The sequence below is a fragment of the Quercus robur genome, chromosome 12 (genome assembly GCF_932294415.1).
Source record: "Quercus robur chromosome 12, dhQueRobu3.1, whole genome shotgun sequence".
Classification (NCBI taxonomy): Eukaryota; Viridiplantae; Streptophyta; class Magnoliopsida; order Fagales; family Fagaceae; genus Quercus; species Quercus robur.
Window position 1 is genome coordinate 27,975,443 of NC_065545.1, and position 12,487 is coordinate 27,987,929.

Sequence of the window (12,487 nt, forward strand, 5' to 3'; positions counted from 1 at the left end):
TCCAAACAGAGTTTTGCTCGATGGCAGGCTATTTTAAGTGTTTTTGACTTTGATATTGAATGTATTAAAGGGGAAACTAATTCAATTCCTGATTTTCTAACCCGTGAATTTCTACAGGGAAGATGAGTTCCCCTGCAGATAAAAGCAAATCCCCAAAACCCAGAACCAGACAGTCTTATGCTGCTCCCCCGATTCCTCCTCCCCCTAGCAGATTCCTCCATTGTCCCTCTTTCACTTCACCCACTTTCTCTTCAAATAAATCTCAAGAAAGAACCCCATTAACTTGTAGTCCAAACCCTTTCCAACCACTCTCCCCAAGCCCCAATCCAACATCCAAACAGACTTATGCCCTACCCTCAACCTCCTCAACCCCTCCTTTAAAGAAACCATTTAATGTAGTTGCATCTTCCTTTCCTCCTTTGGCCTCTCCTTCCAACCAACCAAAATATAGATCCTCTACCTCCCCGGAAACCCAAACCCAAATCCCAAAAGAAGATCACAGCATTGAACTCCCAAAAGACTCTTGGAATTTTATTTTGTGTATTGAACCAGAATACCAGCACGTAAAAGACACCCTCTCCCTCGTTAGACAGCTCATAACCCCAGGATGGGAACATCCTAAGACATAAACTTTTAAGACCCAGACATTTTATGAGCATATTTTAGTAGATACAGACTCAATATTAGTAACACATATGCCTTGTTCCCAGGAACCAAACAGAGTTCGTTACTCTAAAGTTGTTATAAAACAGGTTCTTACTCCTTCCCAGTGGAAAGCACAACCCTGGATCACCAGGAACTTTTCTGTACCTTTTGAGCCTCAGTTCTATAATTATTATGATTATATGGAAGCTTGGGACAGATTCCTTTTATTTCAAAATAATATTAACAGGCATACTTGATTTTTCCGATTTGATATGTACAGAAAGAAAGATATGATGATTCCAAGATGGTTTATTGATTGGTGGAATTCTCATGGTCCTGAAGCCATGATTCTCCCCCCTGATCTTTTAAAAGCCTATGAGACTTTCAAGAAAGAACCAAACATACCGCACCTTAGGGATTTCCCACATCTTTTGCAGTTCTTTTACAAGTTTCCAGATCTCCCATGGATCATTAGATGGGAATACAAGATAGAAAAGCATCCCCAGTATCCTTTTCCCATGCTCGCCAGAAAGTTTAAATTAAAATGGTGGAATAAGTTTAATTTTGATCATATTTACCAAGAATTACAGAAAAAGGCCTCTTTCTCCCAGACAGAAAGTTCTAGTTTCTTTCTAGAAAAAAGTCAAGTTCAGTGCCAACTTGCCTCTGTTCAGATAGAAGACAGCTCAAAAAGCAACTGCTTGAAGCTGCATCACAAATTTCAGACGATGAAGATGACAGTGATGGAATCCTCCTTTCCAAACTACAGGACTCACCTAGAAGCATTCCAAGATTCTCAAGACCCCTATGACATGTGACAAATAAGACAAAAGATCAAAAGATAAAATGACAGAATGCAGATCCAGAAAGATATTTTGGCAGATATTTTGACAGAATATTATTCGCATGCAGATAGACTATTACTGTTCAAGATAGACTTTTACTGTTCAAGATTCTACCGATAGATTAACTTGAGTTCACTTTACTTAACTCAGGTTACTTTTGAAGACTTTTACTGTTCAAAATTCTACCGACAGATTAACTTAAGTTCACTTTACTTAACTCAGGTTACTTTTGAAGACTTACCATGGTTCACTTTATCTATAAAAGGACAGACTCCGAAGACAGAAGACAGGTCCAATTGGAAGGTCCAAATTTCCAGTTCAATTCTAAGGTCCAGCTTAGGTCCAAGATAGCTCTCTCTCTCCCTCTCCCTCAGAAAGACTTTTGTAATCCTTTCTCTTTTGTAATCTTGTAACCCTTCCCTTCTAGACAGATATAATCTTGTAACCCTTTACAGATTTTACTTTGTAATCTTGTAACACTTCAGACAGTGTTTATTTTCAAAGCTTGTAAGAAAGACAGAAGTTTTCAGTTTTAATCAAAGACAGAAGTATTTTCAAGTAAGATTTTATTTGTTTCAGTTTTCATATTCCATACTCTGTTTTAATTTATTTTGACTATATCTATTTTGCTATCTTCTTCTTTATTATCTATTTTATCATTGTTTATGCTTCTATATTACTGCTGTGCTCTCTCCAGGGTAGTCAATGGTATCAGAGCCATGGATAGTAGGTGTATGAGTTTTATTTCTTTGCAATTAAGAAGTTACTAGGAATTTTATTACTACATAGCCACTACTTGCTCCTTGTTAGCGTTGGTCAGCCTAAAGACTCGTTGGCAAACCATAGTTTCGCGTTGGTCAGCCCCTTTGTTGTAGCCGACGAACAGGCGTTGTTTAGGTGGTCCCGCAATGGAGTTTCCCAAGGAGGTGGTCCTGATAACAAGGATACCAGTGGTTAGTAATAGTTCCACCAGTAATCATTAATTGCTTAGAAAGAGGATAAATACATTTATCAGTTCATCATCTGTTTGCTTGTTCACACTTAGGCTAGGCACACACTAATTTGAAATATGGACTATGATGATATAGATTATGATGAAGGTTATAGCATGAAAGATATAGATGATAATTGGTCTAATAGTGATATGGATTATGAAACAGATTCTGACTTTGACAGTGATATGGATAATTATGGCTATAATAATACAAATAATTGGAGTACTTTCACAGATGATAAAATCAATCGACAGACTAATAAACACAATAATAGTTTTTTAGACAGAATTAATAGAAAATTAGAATCTTTAGAAAATATTGGCAGACCTGCTATATATACTAAAGTTGAAAAGAAAAATGATAGTTTTTTGGACCTCTATGAAAGAATGAAAGCTTTAAATTCACCTTTGAAAAAAGAAATAGAATTTGAACCCCATCAAAGATCATCTTTTACAAAAACTATGACAAATAATTGGTATATAAATAATAGTTTAAAAGAAGTTGTAGATAAGAACTTACAGACGTTAAAAGCAACTGACAGAAGAGTTGATGAAAAAATTGACCCAATTATGGAAAGAGTAACATGTATAGAAGATAAAACAAAAGATCTCACAAAAGAGAAAAATACTATAGAAAATGACAGACTAAAAGAAATGGTGGAAAAGCAAAATAATAAAGAAGTTTCTAGTTCAGTGCAAATTATATGTAAAAAGCTAGACACAAATAGACAAAAAAGCCTAATAGAGACAAGCAAGAAAGAATCTCTACATGAGAAGCTAATAGATAATAATAAAGAAATAATAAAAAAAAGGAATCGTAAAAGAGATAAAAGAAATGTTTGAAAGACAGAATAGTGAAGATGTAGGGAAAGTGATAATAAAGGACATGCAAAAACCAAAAACAAATAGTAAGAAAGAATCTCTACGTAGGAAGATAGAAGTAGAAGAAAAGATAAGACATGAAAGAGAAAAAGTCAACAAAGGTAGGAAAAACATTAATGGTAATTTAAAAGAAAATAGTGATAGTGTAGTAAAAGTGGAAGTAAAAGACAAGAAGTGTAATAGTTTAAAAGAAACGGTAGATGAAAGACTAGAATTAATTGAAAGATCTATAATAGATACCCAAAATGATAGTTTGACAGAATTAACTAAAAAATGAAAATTTTAAATACATCTTTACAGACAGACAGAAAAAGAGACATAACAGTTTTAAATACTATTGAGTTATCAGATAATGAGAAAACTGACAGACATGATAGTAATACTATTTGTCATAAATGTAAAGAATATGGGCATACTAAAAAACAATGTGACAGACATAATAAAATTGTTAAACAAATAAGTAAATTAGAATTTGATAAAGATATAACAAATGAATTAATTGAAATATTTAATGTTAGTAAAAAAGAAATAGATCAAATAAAGAAAGAGGTAAAATCAACCAACCCACTTAAGATTAATAAAAGGAAAAGAAAACAAAAAGACATAATAGTAAAACTGATAGAAAATCTACCAAATCACCATAAAGACAAGAAAGAATATTTATTAAAATTGAAAGACTCTATAGAAATACCTATTGCTTGCATTAGGTGTAGGAAATATGGACACCATGTTACGGATTGTAGAAAGGAAGAAAAAGCCAAGAAAGAAAAAGACAAGAAAGAAAAAGTAAAAATGAAAATAGAACAAGATGGTGTAAAGATAAAACCAGTAGCTCTACAAGACTTAATGACAGAAGCAAAAAATGGTAAAAAAGGAAATTAAAGAAATTAAAGAAGAAAATTCCACAAACATAAATGAGCGAAATATTACTGAAATAATAAACTTAAAAGAATTTTCTAATCCCACAGACAGAAAATTTGATGATAGTGATGATGATGATGACAATAGACAGAATTTCTTACATTTAATTGACAGAGTAATTTTCAAAAAATGGCATACAGAAATTACTTTAGTAATTAAAAAAGAGTTTTCTTTGACAGAAATTGCTTTGATAGATTCAAGTGCTGACATGAACTGTATACAAGAGGGATTAATACCTTTAAAGTATTATGAAAAATCATCTGAAAGATTAACACTGGTTAATGGTAAAAATCTCATAATTAACTACAAAATACCAGATGGAGCATATTTTGAAACAACCTTTGACTCAATTAAAGATCTTCCTTTTATGGCTTTACTTTATCCCTTTTTAGTGACAGATGAAGGAATTAAAACTAATGTATTAGGTAAAGATATATTCTTTAAATTCATTGTACCACCTGTTTTGAAAGAAAAACACTTTTTCCAAAAAAGCTACTATTTTAACAGATATCAACGAAAGAGGAATTAATAAAGCTGAAACAAGTTTGTCATCTTTAAAGACAGAAATATTACTTGTTAATCAATTGACAGAAAATGACAAAAAGAAAGATAAACAAGACAAAGAGACAGAGATATGTTCTTATTCTCCTATTGCTTTTTTGCATAAGTACCAACATAAAGTCCAATCTACAGGAGTACTTAGTAGAAAAGGCATAAAAGACGGAAATATGGACACAATCTTTTATAATCAATATGCATGGACTAACAATATATGGACTGACAGTATGATAGAAGTACTAAACAAAATTATAATAAATGACAAATGTACACCCTTTATAGTACCCTTAAATATTCATACAACAGATAGTTTAATAAAAGAAGCTTTGACAGACTCTCCTTTATTGATCATTAAAGAAAACATTAATTGTGGTAATTTCTTGAATAATGACAGATTTAATTTCCTAACAGACAGAATTAATTATAATCCCCTGTTAAACTGTTCTATTAATGGAAGACTTTACGAAGAAATTTTATTTCACATATTCTCACAAGAGGAGATATATAGTAGTACATGTATAAATAGAATCATACTAGATTTAAGAAATATTTGGAATCTCACTTACCTTGACAGATCCCATCATGACTACTCTAATACTGTTGCTACTCAGCAAGAGCACAAAAGCGTACAAAGAAAAGTTTGTTTTATAAATGCTTTTCTTGCGTTTCTTATAAAATATTTTAAAAGAATTCCACCGAAAGACATTGGCAAAAGAATTTCAAAAGAAAATATTTATTTTCAAAATCATTTTTCAAGACATAATCCTTTTCCCAAAACCCATTTGCAGACTACTATGAATAAAAGATCTTCTCAAAAGACAAGGGCAAGGCACCAGTGGTGCAACCCAGAGGTATTCGAAAGCCTTCAGTAAAAATTTCGGATATGCATGAAGGTGTCTCGTTAGAGACAATATCCCTTCAAGATATGTTGCTAGCAGAGGCAATGTATTCATGTGGTGAGAAAAATGTAATTCTGCAAAAAGTGCCCAACACTGATCTCATGTTTCAAGACGGAGAATTTACAGACCTTCCTTTTCATATTAAACTACTTCTTGATAATTTACAAGCAGCCTTTACCCTCAGACAGAAACCCTTATTCCAAATGACCCTTCAGGCTTTGGAATTACATCTTGTTAACACTGGTGCAGTTATTGAAGCACTTAGTTGTCAACTCTCTGGCAAGGAGGATGGAGATTCAAGCTCCACAATGACAGAATCACAGTCTCTAAAAAGCTATCTTATGGGAACAAGCTTTTAAAAGCTTCACCCTAAGATTCAGCAAAATACGAGACTTGCCATCAGAACTTTACTTCCTGAAATTCAATAGAAAATATTAACTCATAAAACCCTAACAAGTTCTTCTGACAAATGGATGCATCTTTTCAAGGTATTAGTTTCTACAGCAGTTATCAAAACAGAAGATATGACAGATGATACATGGCTATCTCATAAAGCTACATGGTATGAAAGTTTTGGAGACGCAAACAGAGTTTATGAAGGACTAGGAGACAGATACAATCCCTATCCGGGATTACTTATCAATACAGAGACAGAAGATCCAGTAATTTGTGATCCTTTGTGGCTATCTGAAATGCTAGAAGCAGGGTTTATCAGCAAATTAACCATAACTTCTGCAAATCAGATCAGTTTATTTCCCAATGTCATCCGAGAAGCAGTCGCACAGATTGGAGGACTTAATTATATGAAAATACTAATCTGGAGTACTCTTCCAGCCTGGGATAATAGCTATTATATGGAAGCTCAGCCAGCACACATTTTAGTACTTATCCATGATTGGGGTTATATCCCTGAATACAATTGGTATACAGGAGATACTTATTTATCACTTGATGATCCAGGTGCTCTGGCTCAAGAATGGTCTAATTTCATGAGTAACAAGATTTATGACGTATAGAAAGAATTAGATAGAGAAGGCTTCCACCTATATGGCTACACCAACAGGATAGCTGTATATGGTCCAAGACCTTCAGCAAGAAGGCTTATTGGGCAAAGAAAGATTGTTAAGGATCCCAGACTAATGACAGCAAAGGATCATGGTCCTATCTACCTTCTTATTTCATACTGTGCTCTATGTAATAGTTATGGAGTGCACCACGAGCACGAGCAGTATGAGAACAACTCTGATCCGCTAGATTATGATAATTACGCGGATACAGATTGGTAGACAGATAGACAGAATGCACAGATAAATAGATTACAGAATGCACAGATAGACAGATTGCTCTCCTAAACAGACAACGGCGACAGATCACTATTCACAGTCGATAGATCACTATTCATTGGAGACAGATCACTATTCACCGACATGCATGAATAGCTTCAATACAGATCCATTACAGACAGATTTTAAGTTACTACTGTTCACTAGCATGTGTTCCCTGACAGAGTCCCAGACAGCACTATCCATGAATAGTAAAACTTTTTACTGTTCAGAATTCTAAAATATCCTACCAACAGATTAACTTGGGTTCATTTTACTTAACTCAGGTTACTTTTGAAGACTTTTACTGTTCAAGATTCTACCGACAGATTAACTTGAGTTCACTTTAATCAACTCAGGTTACTTTTGAAGACTTACCATGGTTTACTCCATCTATAAAAAGACAGACTCCGAAGACAGAAGACAGGTCCAGAATTAAGGTCCAATTGGAAGGTCCAAATTTCCAGTTCAATTCTAAGGTCCAACTTAGGTCCAAGATAGCTCTCTCTCTCCCTCTCCCTCAGAAAGATTTTTGTAATCCTTTCACTTTTGTAATCTTGTAAACCTTCCTTTCTAGACAGATATAATCTTGTAACCCTTTACAGATTTTATTTTGTAATTTTGTAACTCTTCAGACAGTGTTTATTTTCAAAACTTGTAAGAAAAACAGAAGTTTTCAGTTTTAATCAAAGACAGAAGTATTTTCAAGTAAGATTTTATTTGTTTCAGTTTTCATATTCCATACCCTGTTTTAATTTATTTTGACTATATCTATTTTGCTATTTTCTTCCTTATCAACTATTTTATCATTGTTTATGCTTCTATATTACTGTTGTGCTCTCTCTTGGGTAGTCAATGGTATCAGAGCCATGGATGGTAGGTGTATGAGTTTTATTTCTTTGCAATTAAGAAGTTACTCGGAATTTTATTACTACATAGCCACTACTTGCTCCTTGTTAGCGTTGGTCAGCCTAAAGACTCGTTGGCAAACCATAGTTTCGCGTTGGTCAGCCCTTTTGTTGTAGCCGACGGACAGGCGTTGTTTGGGTGGTCCCGCAATGGAGTTTCCCGAGGAGGTGGTCCCGATAGCAAGGATACCAGTGGTTAGTAATAGTTCCGCTAGTAATCATTAATTGCTTAGAAAGAGGATAAATACATTTATCAGTTCATCATCTGTTTGCTTATTCACACTTAGGCTAGGCACACACTAATTTGAAACATGGACTATGATGATATAGATTATGATGAAGGTTATAGCATGAAAGATATAGATGATAATTGGTCTAATAGTGATATGGATTATGAAACAGATTCTGACTCTAACAGTGATATGGATAATTATAACTATACAAATAATTGGAGTACTTTCACAAATGATAAAATCAACCGACAGACTAATAAAAATAATGATAGTTTTTTAGACAGAATTAATAGAAAATTAGAATCTTTAGAAAATATTGACAGATCCACTATATATACTAAAGTTGAAAAGAAAAATGATAGTTTTTTGGACCTCTATAAAAGAATGAAAGCTTTAAATTCACCTTTGAAAAAAGAAATAGAATTTGAACCCCATCAAAGATCATCTTTTACAAAAACTATGACAGATAATTAGTGTATAAATAATAGTTTAAAAGAAATTGTAGATAAGAACTTACAGACGCTAAAAGCAACTGACAGATTAGTTGACGAAGAAACTGGCCCAATTAAGGAAAGAATAACACGTATAGAAGATAAAATAAAAGATCTCACAAAAAAAAGAAATACTATAGAAAATAACAGACTAAAAGAAATGGTGGAAAAGCAAAACAATAAAGAAGTTTCTAGTTCAGTACAAATTCTATGTAAAAAGCTAGACACAGATACACAAAAAAGCCTAATAGAGACAAGCAAGAAAGAATCTCTGCATAAGAAGCTAATAGATAATAATAAAGAAATAATAACAAAAAGGAATGGTTAAAGAGATGAAAGAAATGTTTGAAAAACAGAATAGTGAAGATGTAGGGAAGGTGATAATAAAGGACATGCAAAAACCAAAAACAAATAGTAGTAAAGAATCTCTACGTAGGAAGATAGAAGTAGAAGAAAAGATAAGACATGAAAGAGAAATAGTCAACAAAGGAAGGAAAAACAATTATGGTAATTTAAAAGAAAAGGCAAATAGTGATAGTGTAGTAAAAGCAAAAGAGGAAATAGTGAAAGTAGTCAATAGAAAAGACAAGAAGTGTAATAGTTTAAGGGAAAGAATTGATGAAAGACTAGAATTAATTGAAAGATCTATAATAGATACCCAAAATGATAGTTTGACAGAATAAACTAAAAAAATGAAAATTTTAAATACACCTCTACAGCCAGACAGAAAAAGAGACATAACAGTTTTAAATAATATTGAGTTATCAGATAATGAGAAAACTGACAGACATGTTAACAATACTATTTGTCATAAATGCAAAGGATATGGACATACTAAAAAACAATGTGATAGACATAATAAAATTGTTAAACAAATTAGTAAATTAGAATTTGAGAAAGATATAACAAATGAATTAATGAAAATATTCAATGTTAGTAAAAAAGAAATAGATCAAGTAAAGAAAGAGTTAAAATCAACCAACCCACTTAAGATTAATAAAAGAAAAAGAAAACAAAAAGACATAATAATAAAACTGATAGAAAATCTACCGAATCACCATAAAGACAAGAAAGAATATTTATTAAAATTGAAAGAATCTATAGAAATACCTATTGCTTGTATTAGGTGTAGGAAATATGGACACCATGGTACAGAATGCCAAAAGAAAGAGAAAGAAAAAGACAAGAAAGAAAAGGTAAAAATGAAAATAAAACAAGATAGTGTAGAGATAAAACCAGTGGCTCTACAAGACTTAATGACAGAAGCAAAAATGGTAAAAAAGGAAATTAAAGAAGAAAATTCCACAGACATAAAGGAGCGAAATATTGAAGAAATAATAAACTTAAAATAATTTTTAATCCCACAGACAGAAAATTTGATGATAGTGATGATGATGATGACAATAGACAGAATTTCTTAAGTTTAATTGATAGAGTAATTTTCAAAAAAGGGCATACAAAAATTACTTTAGTAATTAATAAAAAGTTTTCTTTCATAGAAATTGCTTTAATAGATTCAGCTGCTGACATGAATTATATACAAGAAGGATTAATACCCTTAAAGTATTATGAAAGATTAATTCAGGCCAATGGAGAAAAACTAATAATTAATTATAAAATACCTAATGTTCATATATGCCATGATGGAATATATTTTGAATCAACCTTTGTTTTAATTAAAGACCTTCCTACTAGAATTATTTTAGGAATTCCTTTTATGGTTTTAATTTATCTCTTTTTAGTGACAAATAAAGGAATTAAAACTAATGTATTCTTTAGATTCATTGTACCACCTGTTTTGAAAGAAATACACTCTCCCAAAAAGGTTACTATTTTAACAGATATCAACAAAAGAGGAATCTATAGAACAGAAAGAAGTTTGTCATCTTTAAAGACAGAAATATTACTTGTTAATCAATGGACAGAAAATGACAAAAAGAAAGTTAAACAAGACAAAGAGACAGAGATACGTTCTTATTTTCCTATTGCTTTTTTACATAAAGTCCAATCTACAGAAGAACTCAGTAGAAAAGGCATAAAAGACGGAAATATGGATACAATTTTTTGTAATCAATATGCATGGACTAATAGTATATGGATTGATAGATGGCTTATATGGACTGATAGATGACAACTTGAGGCTATTACCCCCACACCAAATATAGAAAACACTGAACCAGACTTTATAGCCCAAAATATAGATGGTACAATTATTATTTCTTTTAATAATAATGACAGACATACTGATAGTCTCATAAGACTAATAGAAGGACTAAACAAAATTATAATAAATGACAAATGTACACCCTTTATAGTATCCTTAAATATTCATACAACAGATAGTTTAATAAAAGAAGCTTTGACAGACTCTCCTTTATTGATCATTAAAGAAAACATTAATTGTGGTAATTTCTTGAATAATGACAGATTTAATTTCCTAACAGACAGAATTAATCCCCTGTTAAACTGTTCTATTAATGAAAGACTTTACGAAGAAATTTTATTTCACATATTCTCACAAGAGGAGATATATAGTAGTACATGTATGAATAGAATCATACTAGATTTAAGAAATATTCTGAATCTCACTTACAGATCCCATCATGACTACTCTAATACTGTTACTACTCAGCAAGAGCACAAAAGTGAAGTTTGTTTTATAAATGTTGTTTGTTTTATAAATACTTTTCTTGCGTTTCTTATAAAATATTTTAAAAGAATTTCATAGAAAGTCATTGGCAAAAGAATTTCAAAAGAAAATATTTATTTTCAAAATCATTTTCAAGACATAATTCTTTTCCCAAAACCCATATGCAGACTACTATGAATAAAAGATCTTCTCAAAAAGACAAGGGCAAGGCACCAGCGGTGCAACCCAGAGGTATCCGAAAGCCTTCAGTAAAAATTTCGGATATGCATGAAGGCGTCTTGTTAGAGACAATATCCCTTCAAGATACGTTGCTAGTAGAGGCAATGTATTCATGTGGTGATAAAAGTGTAATTCTGCAAAAAGTGCTCGACACTGATCTTATGTTTCAAGACGGAGAATTTACAGACCTTCCTCTTCATATCAAACTACTTCTTGATAATTTACAGGCAGCCTTCACCCTCAGACAAAAACCCTTATTCCAAATGACCCTTCACTTAAGTCATTACATAGCCATAGACCTGTTTTATTAATTGAAGATATTATGTCTCCATATGTTAGGCTAGGATAGTCTATAGTTCCGTCATTATTGACTATATCAAGTCTAACTTTTTGAGCAAAGAAATAAGGTAAACCAGTAATAAATTTTTCTTTCCAGTAGGATTGTTGACAATCATTCCTACTTAAAACTTTTGAAATAAAGACATTTTTATACCATCTAAAATCTGAAAGTTGTGGACATCTTAAAATAATTAAAACATCTGAAACTCTTTCTTTATATTGATTGGGATCACCAACAAAATGTTTAGTTATAGTAAAAATTAAAGTATTAACTGCATCTTGTGAAGGCTGTCTATCTGTCATTATAACACTTCCATCTGTTTCTCTTTTAACAGCTGTTAATATTCCATTTCTGTCATCATTATTTAAATAATGATCCCACCAGCCTTTCAACTGGCCAGTAAAACCAGTGACAATTAAATGGGCTATCTGATGATCCTATTTTCCATGATTCTTATAAACATTAATGAGCAAAGTCATTTCATGTAAAAGGTTTATTATTTCATATTCTGACATTCCATCAATATTCCATTCATAAATTAAATCTGGGGAATAAGACGAATTAACATAAGTATGTCTTT